This window comes from Pinus tabuliformis, chromosome 3_2 (assembly GCF_031772625.1).
Source record: "Pinus tabuliformis cultivar Carrire ecotype Pingquan chromosome 3_2, CPIR1, whole genome shotgun sequence".
Taxonomy (NCBI): Eukaryota; Viridiplantae; Streptophyta; class Pinopsida; order Pinales; family Pinaceae; genus Pinus; species Pinus tabuliformis.
Genome location: NC_142302.1, coordinates 637,755,216 through 637,769,851, shown reverse-complemented (window position 1 = coordinate 637,769,851; position 14,636 = coordinate 637,755,216).

The following is a 14,636-nucleotide window of genomic DNA, read 5'->3' as shown; positions in this document are numbered from 1 at the left end:
AGTGGTATGAGTGAATGGGTAAGGTGAAGGAGGAGTTTGTGGTGGCTCAGGGACAGAGATCTGAGGTGAGGAAAGAGTGAGTACAATTGGTTGGTGAATAGAAGGGTGGAAGCAAGGAAAAGTTAAAAAGATGGAGCTACGTGAGAAGTAGAAGGGTTGGAAGGCTAACGAGATGAACAAAGGTCGATCAGGTGGCTTTAGGCATGGTTGAGAAGAAGAAGAACATGATAACATGATGCTATGCAGTGTAAAAGAAACAAATCCTCTATATCTTGCACAAACCCGAGAATTCCATCAACCTATTCTAACTGTGTTATTAACCCAATGAACAGCAATGTAAAGTGTGGAGAAAAATCGTGCATGGTGTTGGAACGAAGCAGTAGTGCTCAAGATCAGAATGCATAAATGGATCTACAATTGAAATGACTGTGTGGCAGCTTGCATGAAAGCATAACACTGCATTTTTTGGTGGTTGGTACAGCCCACACCCCCAATCTCTAAAAAAAGATGGCAACGAGTGCACTATCAACCTTTTTTGGAGCTCTAATGAATTACAATCCTCCTACTCTAATCTAAGCAACTAAAAGCACTCGAACTGTAAACTAATCCTACTCAATCACATAAAAGAAATCAAATCAGCAGACTATAAATTCTAAATGCATGTAAAAACAGAGGAATAAAGTGCTGAAAGGAAAACAAGTAACAATACAAGGAAGAGGAGGTCTATTGCTCTCAGGTTGGGCCCTAACCTGAGAGCTATAGCTCCCTTAAAAACTCATAATTGAATCCAAAGCTGCCTGCCTTTATTGAATAATCATGAGTCTAACATCATGCCAAAACTGGCTTACACTGGCTAACCAAATTGACTAATTGAAATGAGGTCTTAAGCCCTCTTATTTATACAATTTGAGGACCCAACAGTCCTCCTAAAATTTAGGGACTCGGCTGCCCAAAACTTGGAGTTAACAACAGTCCTACTTGACTTGCTTGGCTGCCCTTGTGTTGATTGATTCTGTGGCCCTTGAACTCCGAGCTGATGGTGGAGAATTCGAGGTAAGGGCCCATAAATGAAGGGGACACCTTCCTACAAATCCTCTAGCTTGTTCTCCCACCAATTTGGCTGCCAAGTGCTCATTAAGACCTTCAATTTTGTCTCCAAGTTGACCAAAAAGGCTACACGAAGCACCCATTAGACTTGTTGGCATAATGACTAACCAAATTCACTCTAACATAAATATAATAAAAAACATGCAATAAACCAATGAGAATGGTGGATTAAGTCAACTTAGGAGGTTGAATGAGCCCAAATAATTGCCCATTTTTTGGGCTCATCATCACCCCCCTACTGAAAGTGTTGCTCATCCTCTGAGCAACCAATCTCTCTCCTCGTCTTTGATGGCCCTGGTGGCTTCTTTGGCTAACATCTCGGCTGATTTCTCCTTTGGCTTCCCTCTTTTCAAACTTCCTGTAGAAACAGTTCTCTGTCTTCCTGTAGAAACAGTCTGCTAACTTCCTGTAGAAACAGTCTGCTAACAGTTCTCTGTCTTCCTGTAGAAACAGTCGGCACTGTCTTAGCCTGCTTGGCTGAGGGTGCTTTTCCTTTCAGCTTGGTTGTGGTAGCCTTCATCTTCTCCCCTTTTCTGCTCTTCTTCCTCACTGTTAGAAGGACTGATATCATAGGTGAGGGCTTTTATGTCACTTTCTGCTATCAAGTCCCTGAAGACTTCCCAATTTTCCTTCTAACTGCATGGTGTTGACCAAAAGATTCATTATTAGGATCATATTCAGCAATGGAAGAAGCATGCAAATTCCCCTCTGGTGTATTCTTTCTTTTCTTTCTGGAAGCTTGTTTGAGGAAGGGCAATACCTGTGGGAGTAACACCATTATCATCGACTTTGTAAATTCCTGTCCCATGGAATCTGAATCTACCTTGCCTAAATTTCCATCCAGTGATTGGGTGGTATCACATTGTCTATTCTGTTCTGAGGAACTCAAACTACACTCATTAGAAAGTATTTGACCTTTCCCAGATATCTCAAGGACAGACTGCAAAGGAATAGCACCAGCTTGAGGAATAAACCGATTATATTTCTCAACTTTCAGCTGTCCCTCATCATCCTTTCTGTCTTGGAATACTTCTTCACAATCTCCAATAGAGGACTCAAGCATGGAACCATCCTGTAATTTATCCAGTAGTGTGCATTGCTGTGGGCAATATGACTCTACTTGAGAACCTGAAAGTATGCCCTTGCCAACTAGCTATTGCTGAATGGTTTTCCATGCGTGGTCCTGCATTTATGATTTCAGCTACAGTCCTGCCATGCCCAAAATGTGAAATGTCCATTCTCTTTAGATGAGAAGGTTGATCTGAAATGAATAGCCTGCTAGCAGTTCCTTTGTTATATATCAGAATACCAGGACAAGTATTTGCATCCTTGTCAAAGGAATCTGGCACAAACAATCCAGTTTTCCCGACAATATCAAAGCTTTCAGAAGGCTGATTTTTGTTATTGTCATTCTCAATTACCATTGTAGGAATACCACAATCCATGTTAAGTTTAGGAGAGTTTAGACATGCTACACAAACAACCTTCTGTTTATCAAGCCCGAAGCATTTCCTTCTTATTGATCCTTCTATTGTTGTAGTCGGCAGTTTCTGACTGCAGAGTGTCTCCATTCAGATGAATGTCTTCAATGTTCTGATTTGATGTCCCATTTTCATTTGCAACAAGTTCATGGAATAAGCGTTGAATCAATGGATTTGTAAATCCAAAAAGCTCAACACCGTCAATTATCGAGAACTGATCTCTATGAAACTTTTTGAATTCGCATGTTATCTTTCTTCTGGATTTTTTTCAGGCAATGGTAGGAGTTTCCCCGTGGCACGAAATCCCTTTGTCACAAACACAGGCCCTTTGGCACCTTCCTGAATCTCCATTTCATATATGTGTCCAACATAATTGCACAGAGCTTGATATCCAATGGGATAGGGATATCTGTCCTTCCCCTCATTTTGAGTTTGAAATTTTCCAAAATTCCTGAGTTTTCTTTCTGCAGGGCTGTTTTCTGCGTTTCCTGTAGACGACTTCTTGTAGAAGTGCCTGTAGAGTGCGAAAGGTGGGAATTTTTTAAGGAACTATAGAGATCTCGAGAAAAAAAGCAGAAATCTTGTAGAGCACCATCGGTTAACTGATCTGGAAATGGGGACATGCGCTTCAGTTGACTGCAGTTGAATGGTGAGAGTTTCAGCCGAGCGTCGTTTAACTTGGCGTGATTCATGGTGAGGGAGTCCAGTGGCCAAGCGTACGTGGCCACATGCAACTGGAAGTGTTGTTCCCGAACTGCATGTTTTACCCCTGTAATCACTGCCGTGAATTGAACTGAATTTTAAATGGCCAACACTCCTGGTTGCTTTAATTTTCACGTAAGTCAGCTGTCCATGTGTACTGCGTGACTTCCAGCTGAGTGCTAGAGAAGGAAATTGACTTAACCTTGCTATATTCGTGGCTTAATTCCACCATTCCATCAATTCATGCAGTTTTCAAATTAAATTTATGCAATAGAAGAATGAGTTTGTCACATACCTCGAAGTTGAATGGCTGTCGTGAGCTGCTGTGGCCTGTCATTGCTGCATGCATTGGTTTTTCTGATTACATGTGGCTTGGCTGCTAATATTTGATTGATTTTCCTTGTGTAGGTGTCCTCTGGCCGGATCTGAGCTGCATGCAATTGTTTCCACGTTCAGATCTGCACCTTCAAGCTGCTGCTGCTGCATGGTCACAAAACTAGAACTTGTTTTCGCCATTGCCCTCAAACGGTAAACCGGATTGATCTGAAACTCGGTGAGCATGTTCCTATCATCATTAGGCATCTCCCATAGAAAAATCGGGATCAATGGATGCACGGATTTCGAGAAAAATGGAAAATGGCTGAATATTTCAGAGCTCGATTTCTTAGAAACCGTGCATCAGAATCGGCTGAAACTGCTTGGGTAGGTTACCATCACTCATATGCATATCCCCATGAAACAAGTTTTGAAACGGATGCACGGTTATGGAGAAAATTCAAAAATGGCTGATGGTGATGGAGGCAGATTTCTTGGAAACCGTGCACTGGAATGGCATGAAACTGCTCAGGCATGTTGTCATCACGCTTTTACAATTTCCCATAAAACGGTTTGTCAAATGGATGCATGGTTTTCAAGTTATGGCAAAAACAAATTTTGTTCCATGTGTTTTTTTCTTCAAGGCATTTCGCAAGTGTTTGCATGGAAGGGAAAACTGAGCTTGGGCTGTGATGCAAGTATGGAGATGATGGAGGAGGAGTTTGAAGATTGCAGGAGGGCTTGTGAACCATGTTCGCCAAACCATTTTTTGAAATCCATGTCTAGTTTCCCACAATTTCTGCAGGAAGTTTCTGTAGAATCATAATGAGAAGCATAATGAGGTGGAAAAAATGATGGAGAAAGGCAAGGGATGGACACACAAGTGCTTGGGGGCCTAACCAATAGGCTCCCACCATTAGATTCACTTTTGAAATTGAATTTGGCTCGTCCAAAGGTTCTACAGGATGTTTCCTGTAGAAATACAAAGCTTCCTGTAGAAGGCACAAGAAAAATTCCTTTAACCTTGATTTGAGTGCTCCTCTTGTCATGAAACGTCCTTCTTGCAACCTGCAATTAGCCAATGGAATTAGTTTTATTTTTCTTTTTCTTTTTCTCTTTTTTTTCTGAAAAACAACTAGGGCGCCTCATGGAGGTTTTCACCCTAATTGCCTGCCTTGGGCACCTCCAAGGGAGGTTTTCACCCAAAGATCTTATTGCATTTTTATTTTCTTTTCTTTCCAACCCATTGACCGCCTCATGGAGGTTTTCAATCAATGAGCCAATCTAAGGCGCCTCCGAGGAGGTTTTCACCTTAGATTTCTATTTTCCTCTTTTTTCATTTTTTTCCTTTTTCTTTTTTCTCTTTTTTTTTTTTTTTTTCTTTTTTCTACCCTACCCTACTTGAAAAACAAAATCATTTTCAAGTATAAGAATACTTCCAATGGAGCCATGTGCACATCGAGATTAGAGAAAAAATGATGTGGAGGCTCGAAATGCATGCTTATATAGGTATCCAGATCTCAAAGACCAAATGATCTGACCCTGAAGGGATCAAACATAGTTGAGGAAGAGAGTACTGTTGCAAATTAGTGACTGTCTGGAACCATGTCTCAATATAGCTTTGATATCCTTGGTCCTTTGGCTGATCTGGATCATTCTTCATGTCACCTTCTATCATGACCTTCTCATCTTCCTCTTTTTGCTGATCTTTCTCTTGAATACATGGAAGATTTGATGGTAACCATGAGGAAACTCTCTCGATCTTTGATTCTGATCTATTTTCTTCATCAAGTGCAGCCCATGGTTCTTTGATCTTCCCTTTTGAATCTTGTTTTTCTGGATGTGGTCCTTCAATGCTTTCAAGATAATCTCTTTTTTGCAATGCTTTTCCTAAGCCATGGTGAAGATCATTGAGCTCAAAAGGAGTCATTTGCACATGTTGTGCCTCAGCTTTGCAATTGGGTTGAGCTGCTCCATGGTATGGTTTTGGAAATGGTGGGGGTAGTTGAGTGGAGGTGTGAAATTGAGATGGAGATGGATGGCATTGTGGTTGGGTAAGCATTTGGGGTTGCCTTGGTGGAGGAGGAGGCGATGGTTGTGGATGAGCAGGTGGTGGAGGAAAATGAGCGGGATGAAAGTTGTACTAGGGCCTCCACTCCTGATAAGGTGCATTCCATTGAGGTTGTGGCTGAGCATAAGAGTGAAATGAATGAGTAACTGGTTGGGCATAATATGGATCTGTGAAGGAACAAGGGGGAGGTGTGAACCAGGAAGGATGAGCAGGGGGACCACAAGAAGGCATGAAAGTGGCTTGGTAGGGGTCATAATAGGTCTCAGGTGTCCCTTGCAGTTCCTGCTGGTAAGATCTAGGTCCATGCGGCCTCCTTTGGTTCATATAATAAAGTGATTCAGTGGCTCCTTTGGCTCTCTAATATGCAGCTTTGAATCTGGGTAAGGAAGGGCACTGATCTGTAGGATGGTATTCTTCACAGATGAAACACACTTCTAGGGAGTGCATTGGACATTCGTTCCTAGGATGCTTTCTAGTGCACCTAGGACAAAAAATGGCCAAAGCCCTCTTGGCTTCCCCTTGCTTCTGTTGGATCCGCAAGGTATCCAGTTGCATGGCAAGAAACTACCTCATATCACTCTTGAAATCTTTGATCTGATTTTCAAATTCATCTTTGGACAAGATGTTGCTCCCAACATTTCTACTTGTAGCCATTTGCTCCAGAGGAATGTTTTCTTCTTCTTCTCCCCTAGAGGTTCTTTAAATATGCCTTGATGTCCACCCAGGGGTTCTTTAATCACAGCCATCGAAGAAGAGAGAACGTTGGCTGTGTGAAGCAGTGGGGGTGTTGTGCAATCATTTTTCTAACTTATCTCTACTCCTACAAGACATGAAATGAAATCTTTTTGGTTGATTTTTGTTTTTTTCTACTTCTACTTGCAAAACTGAAATAGATTGAACTGCAACTAACTATCTTGCTAAAATGAAAATGCGGAATTGAAATGAAAGCAGGAAAGGAATAATCTATTTTGCTCAAATGAAATTGCAGGAATGAAATGCTAGTCTACGCTTGCGGAATTGAAATGCTAATCTACGCTTGTAGAAATGAAATGCTAATCTATGAAAGCAGGAAATGCTAATCTATGAAAGCAGGAAATGTCTATGCTACTTTTGCAGAATGGAAATGAAATAAACTACTTAGCAGAAGGCAAGAGTAAGAAAATAGAAGAAAAGCAACAATTACTAATACTCTGACGCTTCCCCGTCAACGGCGCCAAAAAGATGGTGGGCTCCAGTATTGTAGCAATAATGCTACAACTCCTGGGGCTTCCTATCTCTAATTTTATCAACCCGGTAGTTCGTACAAACTTGGAAGCGATGGTGCTTTATGGATAAGTACTAGCTCTTGTCGCAGCTGTCACTTGGTCAGCTGGCACAAGTCCGCTAGGGCTCAAGCCAACTTCTATATGCTCTCAGAAGAAGCTTTCTAAATGATGGACGAAGGCTATTTCGAAGGAAATCAATCTACTTTGCAGAAATGAACTGAAAGCCAACCAAGACATGAAACCCTAGTAAACCCTAACCTGACTAGTTTAACCTCTATGATGCAATAGTGAGAGTGCAAATGTCTAAAAAGGATGCCATTACTTCTACTGATGTGAAATGCATGAACTCAAACTACTTCCATTAAAAAGAACATTGTTTTTGTATTTTTGCTTAAGTGGTTGGAGTGATTACGGTTCTGTTTCTTATTAGGGTTTGGCTGTGCAGAGGTAGTGCGAAGGGAGAGAAAGCTTGGGAAAGGTCAGGAGGGCTAGGAGAGGTCCCAGGGGATCCCTAGCATCAGTCCACAACGTTCAGGTGCTCAGCAACCGAGTTTGCAGGCTTCTACAGGATGTCTGTAGGGGATCCTACAGGAAACTCAGGAATTCTACAGGAAGTCTGCTAACTTCTACAGGATGTGTTGTAGTGGGAGTTGTGGGTGATGGAGGAGTGGAGGAGTGGTATGAGTGAATGGGTAAGGTGAAGGAGGAGTTTGTGGTGGCTCAGGGACAGAGATCTGAGGTGAGGAAAGAGTGAGTACAGTTGGTTGGTGAATAGAAGGTTGGAAGCAAGGAAAAGTTAAAAAGATGGAGCTACGTGAGGAGTAGAAGGGTTGGAAGGCTAACGAGATGAACAGAGGTCGAGCAGGTGGCTTTAGGCGTGGTTGAGAAGAAGAAGAACACGATAACGTGATGCTATGCAGTGTAAAAGAAACAAATCCTCTATATCTTGCACAAACCCGAGAATTCCATCAACCTATTCTAACTGTGTTATTAACCCAATGAACAGCAATGTAAAGTGTGGAGAAAAATCGTGCATGGTGTTGGAACGAAGCAGTAGTGCTCAAGATCAGAATGCATAAATGGATCTACAATTGAAATGACTGTGTGGAAGCTTGCATGAAAGCATAAGACTGTGTTTTTTGGTGGTTGGTACATCCCACATCCCCAATCTCTAAACAGAGATGGCAGCGAGTGCACTATCAACCTTCTTTGGAGCTCTAATGAATTACAATTCTCCTACTCTAATCTAAGCAACTAAAAGCACTTGAACTGTAAACTAATCCTACTCAATCACATAAAAGAAATCAAATCAGCAGACTGTAAATTGTAAATGCATGTCAAAACAGAGGAATAAAGTGCTGAAAGGAAAACAAGTAACAATACAAGGAAGAGGAGGTCTATTTCTCTCAGGTTGGGCCCTAACCTGAGAGCTATAGCTCCCTTAAAAACTCATAATTGAATCCAAAGCTACCTGCCTTTATTGAATAATCATGAGTCTAACATCATGCCAAAGCTGGCTTACACTGGCTAACCAAATTGACTAACTGAAATGAGGTCTTAAGCTCTCTTATTTATACAATTTGAGGACCCAACAGTCCTCCTAAAATCTAGGGACTCGGCTGCCCAAAACTTGGAGTTAACAACAGTCCTACTTGACTTGCTTGGCTGCCCTTGTGTTGATTGATTCCGTGGCCCTTGAACTCCGAGCTGATGGTGGAGAATTCGAGGTAAGGGCCCATAAATGAAGGGGACACCTTCCTACAAATCCTCTAGCTTGTTCTCCCACGAATTTGGCTGCCAAGTGCTCATTAAGACTTTCAATTTTGTCTCCAAGTTGACCAAAAAGGCTACACAAAGCACCCATTAGACTTGTTGGCATAATGACTAACCAAATTCACTCTATTAACATAAATATAATAAAAAACATGCAATAAACCAATGAGAATGGTGGATTATGTCAACTTAGGAGGTTGAATGAGCCCAAATAATTGCCAATTTTTGGGGCTCATCACTGACTCAAACCTCTGAAAATATCTATATATAGATCTCTCATCCTAGAGATCCAGGAGGTTGGGGGCTGGAATTTTGTATCTTGTAAGGAAGTGCTGTTGGTTTCTTGGTGCAATATCATAGTGTTGGGTGATTTAAGCTTTTCATGAGGTGAAGAAGGGATTTATTGCTGAGAGGATGATGTTGGGTCAGAACAATTGGTTGTAATTCTCTTTGCTCTTTCTTGATTATCAATAAAGCTATTCAAGTTTTCCTCCACATTCTTGTATGGTTGATGATTTATGCATTAGTGTGGTCAATGTACATCTGATCCTATATTTTTATGATAATAGATCTATGTTCCTGGATAGTGTTATGCTACTTTGATTCTACAGGTACTCCTTGAAGCTAGGTAGACAAGGAAGCGAGTGGCAAAGACCTACCAGAACGGAGAGGAATCAAGCAAGGAACCAAGCACAAGACAAAGGTTGGTCTCCTTATTCTTCTCTTATCTGTTGCTCATAAAGGAAAATGAAAGTAGTTTTTAGTGTGCTTGTTTCTAAGGTAGATACCATCCTTAGTGAGACTAGCAGCTCTGCATCGACACTAGTTTTCTGCAGCGGAGTTTTCCCCTGCGGAGTCGCCATTTTGTTAGTGGGAAAACTAGTGTCTATGTAGAGCTGCTAGTCCCACTAAGGCTGGTAGCTACCTTAGAAACAAAAACACTAAAAACTACTTTTGTTTTCCTTTATGAGCAACAAATAAGAGAAGAATAAGGATACCAACCTTTGTCTTGCGCTTGGTTCCTTGCTTGATTCCTCTCTCTTTTGGTAGGTCTTTTCCACTCGCTTCCTTGTCTACCTAGCTTCAAGGAATACCTTTAGAATCAAAGAAGAATAACGCTATCCAGGAACATAGATCTATTATCATAAACAATATAGGATCAGATGTACATTGACCACACAAATGCATAAATCATCAATCATATAAGAATGTGGAGGAAAACTTGAATAACTTTATTGATAATCAAGAAAGAGCAAAGAAGATTACAACCAATTGTTCTAACCCAACACGATCCTCTCAACAGAAAAGCCCTTCTTCACCTCATGAAAAGCTTAGATCACCCAACACTATGATATTGCACCAAGAAACCAACAACACTTCCTTACAAGATACAATATTCCAGCCCCCAACCTCTTGGATCTCTAGGATGAGAGATCTATATATAGATATTTTTAGAGATGTGAGTCAGCTCTAGGTTTTTGATTAATGTATTCTCTCTGATAGCTCTTGATTCCACTTGGATATCTCATTTATCTCTTACTTATCCTCGGGCAATTCTGAGAGGCAAGTGTCAGAGGAGAAGTTTCTGGAAGATTCCATGATCATCCACCTCGCAAACTGTCTTTGCCACTTGTCTTTTCTCGTCCATCGCACCCCATAGAAGGGATTTTCAACATGAATTGCACTTCCCGTGTGTATTAGGTGGGATGCATCGTAATTTGACCATGGAGCAGGTGAAATGATCCAGTTTTGACCATTTCTGAGTAGTTTTTCATGGAGAACTTCTGGGAGATGTTGTAATCAGTTGACCTTGTTATTTTAGGGGTTGGAACAACACCTTTAGGGACTTAGGAGCCCTTGGTTTATGGACATTTATGCTTGGGGTTGCAGTGCCCAAAAATGTCTATAACACTTCCTCAGGGGAAGTAGTGGAAGATATTGCTTATAGGCATCTTGTGGGTTCACTCATGTACTTGGTGAACACACAAACAGATATGTGCTATGCAATTAACTAGCTTAGTCCAGTGATGGTTAGCCTACCAAGCTATATTGGAAGGTGGTAAAACATGTGTTGAGATACCTCAAGGGCACTTCTTAGTATGGATTATGGTATAGACAGATAGAGGTATTGAATCTTCAAGGATTCGCTGATGAATATTGGGTAGGGATTCCATCTGATAGGAAGAGCACATCAGGAGGAATCTTCAGTATTGGGTCAGTGGCATTTTCTTAGTACAACAAGAAATAGAGATCGGTTGCACTTAGTTCGATAGAGGCAGAGTACATGGCTACAAGTCAAGAAGCATGTGAGGCCATCTAGATGAGGAAGATCATGGTTGGTTTTTTTGGTTAGTAGATGGATCCAACTATGATTTTCTTTGATAATCAGAGTTGTATCAAACTCTCTTAAAATCTTGTTTTTCATGATCAGTTCAAGCATATTGATATCCGATATCATCATCTCAAATATTGTGTACTGAGGAGGATTATGTTGTTAGAGTACACTCCCATGGAGGAGCAAGATGCTTAAATTTTGACAACAACATTGTCAAGATGTAAATTCCAGTTTCACAGAGACAGGATCAGGGTAGCTGAGAATCCCATTCTTGTTGAGAGGGATTGTTGAGAAATGACAACAAGAAATTCCAGTTTAGTTTTTCCTTGAATTAAACTGAGAATTAAAATTTAATTCTATTCTCATAGAAACTTGTAAATTGTGAATTAAGTTTGATTAACTTAGGAAATTTGAGTTGGAAGTCTTTCTTTAGTCATGCATATGTTCTCTCGAAGTTTTAGGTGTCCAGTATGACTTCAAATTGAGTTTTAAATTAGATCACTCATTTTACTGAGTCAAGTTCAATTAAATTAGTTTTAAATTGTTTTTGGAATTAATAGAGGACTATAAGTAAGTTTGTGAACTAGTGGAATTCATCCACTAGTGCTACTGTTAATTGAAGAATCCCTCATGAGAAACTCATGCAGGTCAGTTCAATGAAAGACCCATTTGAAACTAGAGTGTAGGGATAGTGTACTATCAATGGTATTATTTACTGGAGTGTAAATATGATGCATGCATCAAAGATTGATCCTATGTTTGGATTACGTAGTTTTGGAAGCATGAATTCCCTTTAAATATAGACTATTCATCCTACAAATTACACAAGAGATTAGGAGCTTGGAGAGCTATAGAATTATCTAATTGCTAGCCAAGAGATAGCTTGTGAGCTGAGAGAGTTGAGCCTACTTGTGTGTAATTCTCTAGTGAAAATAAGCTTTGTATCTTCACTCATATTTCTGATATATGCAATACATATAGCGAGGTTTTGAGCTGTGAATTTCCCCAGATACATTTTTTTTATGTGCCATTAGTTTGTCTTCTTCTCTTTTCATATTGTTTTCATCGATCTATTGGCTTCCATTGGTTCAAAGTAGAAGTAGATTCTTGTATTTTTGTTTATTACATTGCATGAGCCTATGAATCTATAAGATTTTTGACAGTATCAATTGTACCTATCAAGTGACCTCCTCTATCTGCATTGTGATATGGGTTCTCCCACATTCTCTCTAGCATCCGACAACAATATATCTGCCTCTCTAGTGTTCTTTCTCCCATATTTGGAAGACTACTTGAGTGGATGTCTCCACTCCTAGATCCTCTACATGTGGTTGCTCCACATAAATCTGAGGCTCCTCAACTTTAGGATCTAATATCTCCTCAAATGCATGAAGTTGAATCTCCCTCTCAAAGGAAACTTGCATGGCCTTCTTGTTATAACGTATTTAGGCACATGAACCCAAAACTTATATGTCGATATATTTGGGCTCAATCAACCCCTAAAAGAGTTGTTTAATACCCTAAAGGAACATAGTCATCTGAATACATCATTCCCCAAAAGTTCCATCTGAGAAACCATCCAAAAATTGGTTAATTTGAACCATACTGTATGCTCCACTATCAAAGTGTGATGCATACTATTTATGCCTTCTATAGGGTGCGATGGGAGAGGATGGACAAATTTCCAGGACAGTTTATTAGTTGGTTTCTCATGGAATCTTCTAGAAACTTCTCTTGTGCCACTTGCCTCTCTGAATCTGCCCAAGGATGAACAAGAGAACTAGGAAACCATCTCCAATTCCCCTCTCGTGTGGAACCAATTGTAACAAGTGGAATGACACTCATCAAACCCCATGGATGACTCACACCCTTGCAAACATCTATAAAAGGATCTCCCAACCAAGAGATCTAAAGGCTAGAATTTTGTGAATTGCAAGTAAGTGATGATAATTTTGTAATTGAGGAGAGAGCATTGTATTCTTGTTGTTGTGATCTTGCTATTTCATGAGGTGAAGAAGGATTGAAGCTAGGAGGATGACATTGGATCATACAATTGGGTTGTAATTCTCCTTTATATTAATAAAGTTCTTCAATTTTTCTCCCATATGATTGTGAAGTTGTGAATGCTATCATTTTGTTCATTATATATTTGATTCTGTAATGTTTATGTTGTAATAGATCACGATGCTTTGACTATTCTTTGTTGTTATACTTGTGTAGGTACTCTCCAAGCATGTTAAGTACGGGGAGGAGTTGTAGGATCTACCAAAGGAGAGAGAGATCAAGCAAGGGATTAAGAGGAAGTTCCAGGTTAGTTCCACTATCTTTCTCTTATCTGTTATACATAGGAAAAATCGTTGAATTGCTTTAAACTGATGTTTCTAGGGTAGCTGCCAAACCTAGAGGGTCAGTCATTCGACAAGACACTAATTTTCCCAAAAACAATTGGTGACTCCACTGGGGAATGAATCGATGTTTGTTTGTTGTTATTGTTTTTTTATGTTCAATTTGATAAACTATAGACAGATTCTGAAGCCAGCCAAGTAGCTTTCGAACTGCTCTTGCTTTGCAATTGCATAGTAGATGAATGTTGCTTCAGTCAATCTCTAGTTCAGTTTATGAATTAAATATTTGACTTACAAGCACATCTAGATGCCCTTTTGGTAGCTCAGTAACCTCTCAGGACATTCCATCATACTTTTCTCATTATTGTTCATCAAAACCAAGCTTCGTTTCATTGAAAAATGCTCCACATTTGAGCCAAAAACCTTTTCAGTTGCGTTTGCTGGACCATCACACTATGTTCTAGTATGCATCCCACCTCCTAAGTGTAGAATGCTATGAAACCAGCTCAAGAAAAGATAGAAAAGATAGATCAACGCCTTAGAATTCAGCCTCTTCGAGGGGGCAACCTCCTTTACATTACATAAATGAACAATTCTTGGATGATACAAATGACAAAACCTCCTTTCTATATATAGGAGTCTAAGGAGTCACAATATAATCCAGCCGACCTAACAATAATAATATAAAGCCACAAAAATAACAATAGAGGGATTCTATGGGGCACAGAAATAATAATATGGGGGTAATAGGGGCACAACAATATAAATAAGGGGTATAACTACAATAGTAATGGGGTAATCACTAGTATTATAGGGACCCAACATGCCCCTCTCCTTCAAAAAAGTGTTGTCCTCAACGCTTGAGTAGTTCTGGATACTTCTGCATAAAATTCTCATCCTCCCATGTGGAATCTTTAGCGGATAAGTTCTTCCACTTGATAAGATACTCTGAAATTGATCGATTTCGTAGCTGTCGAGTTCTTGTTTCTATGACTGCTTCCGGTTCCAATATAATTTTTCCTTCCTCGTCAAGTTCTGGCAATATTGTTTGAACTGGGAGCTTGTCGCCTATAACCTTCTTTAAACATGAAACATGGAAAACTGGGTGCAATCGAGAAGCTGCAGGAAGCTCCAATTTGTATGCCATAGTACCAATCTTTTCCAAAATAATTTATTATCCTTCTTAGCTTGCTTTAGGGACATTTGCTTATATGGTTGTAGCCGTAGGAATACCCAATCACC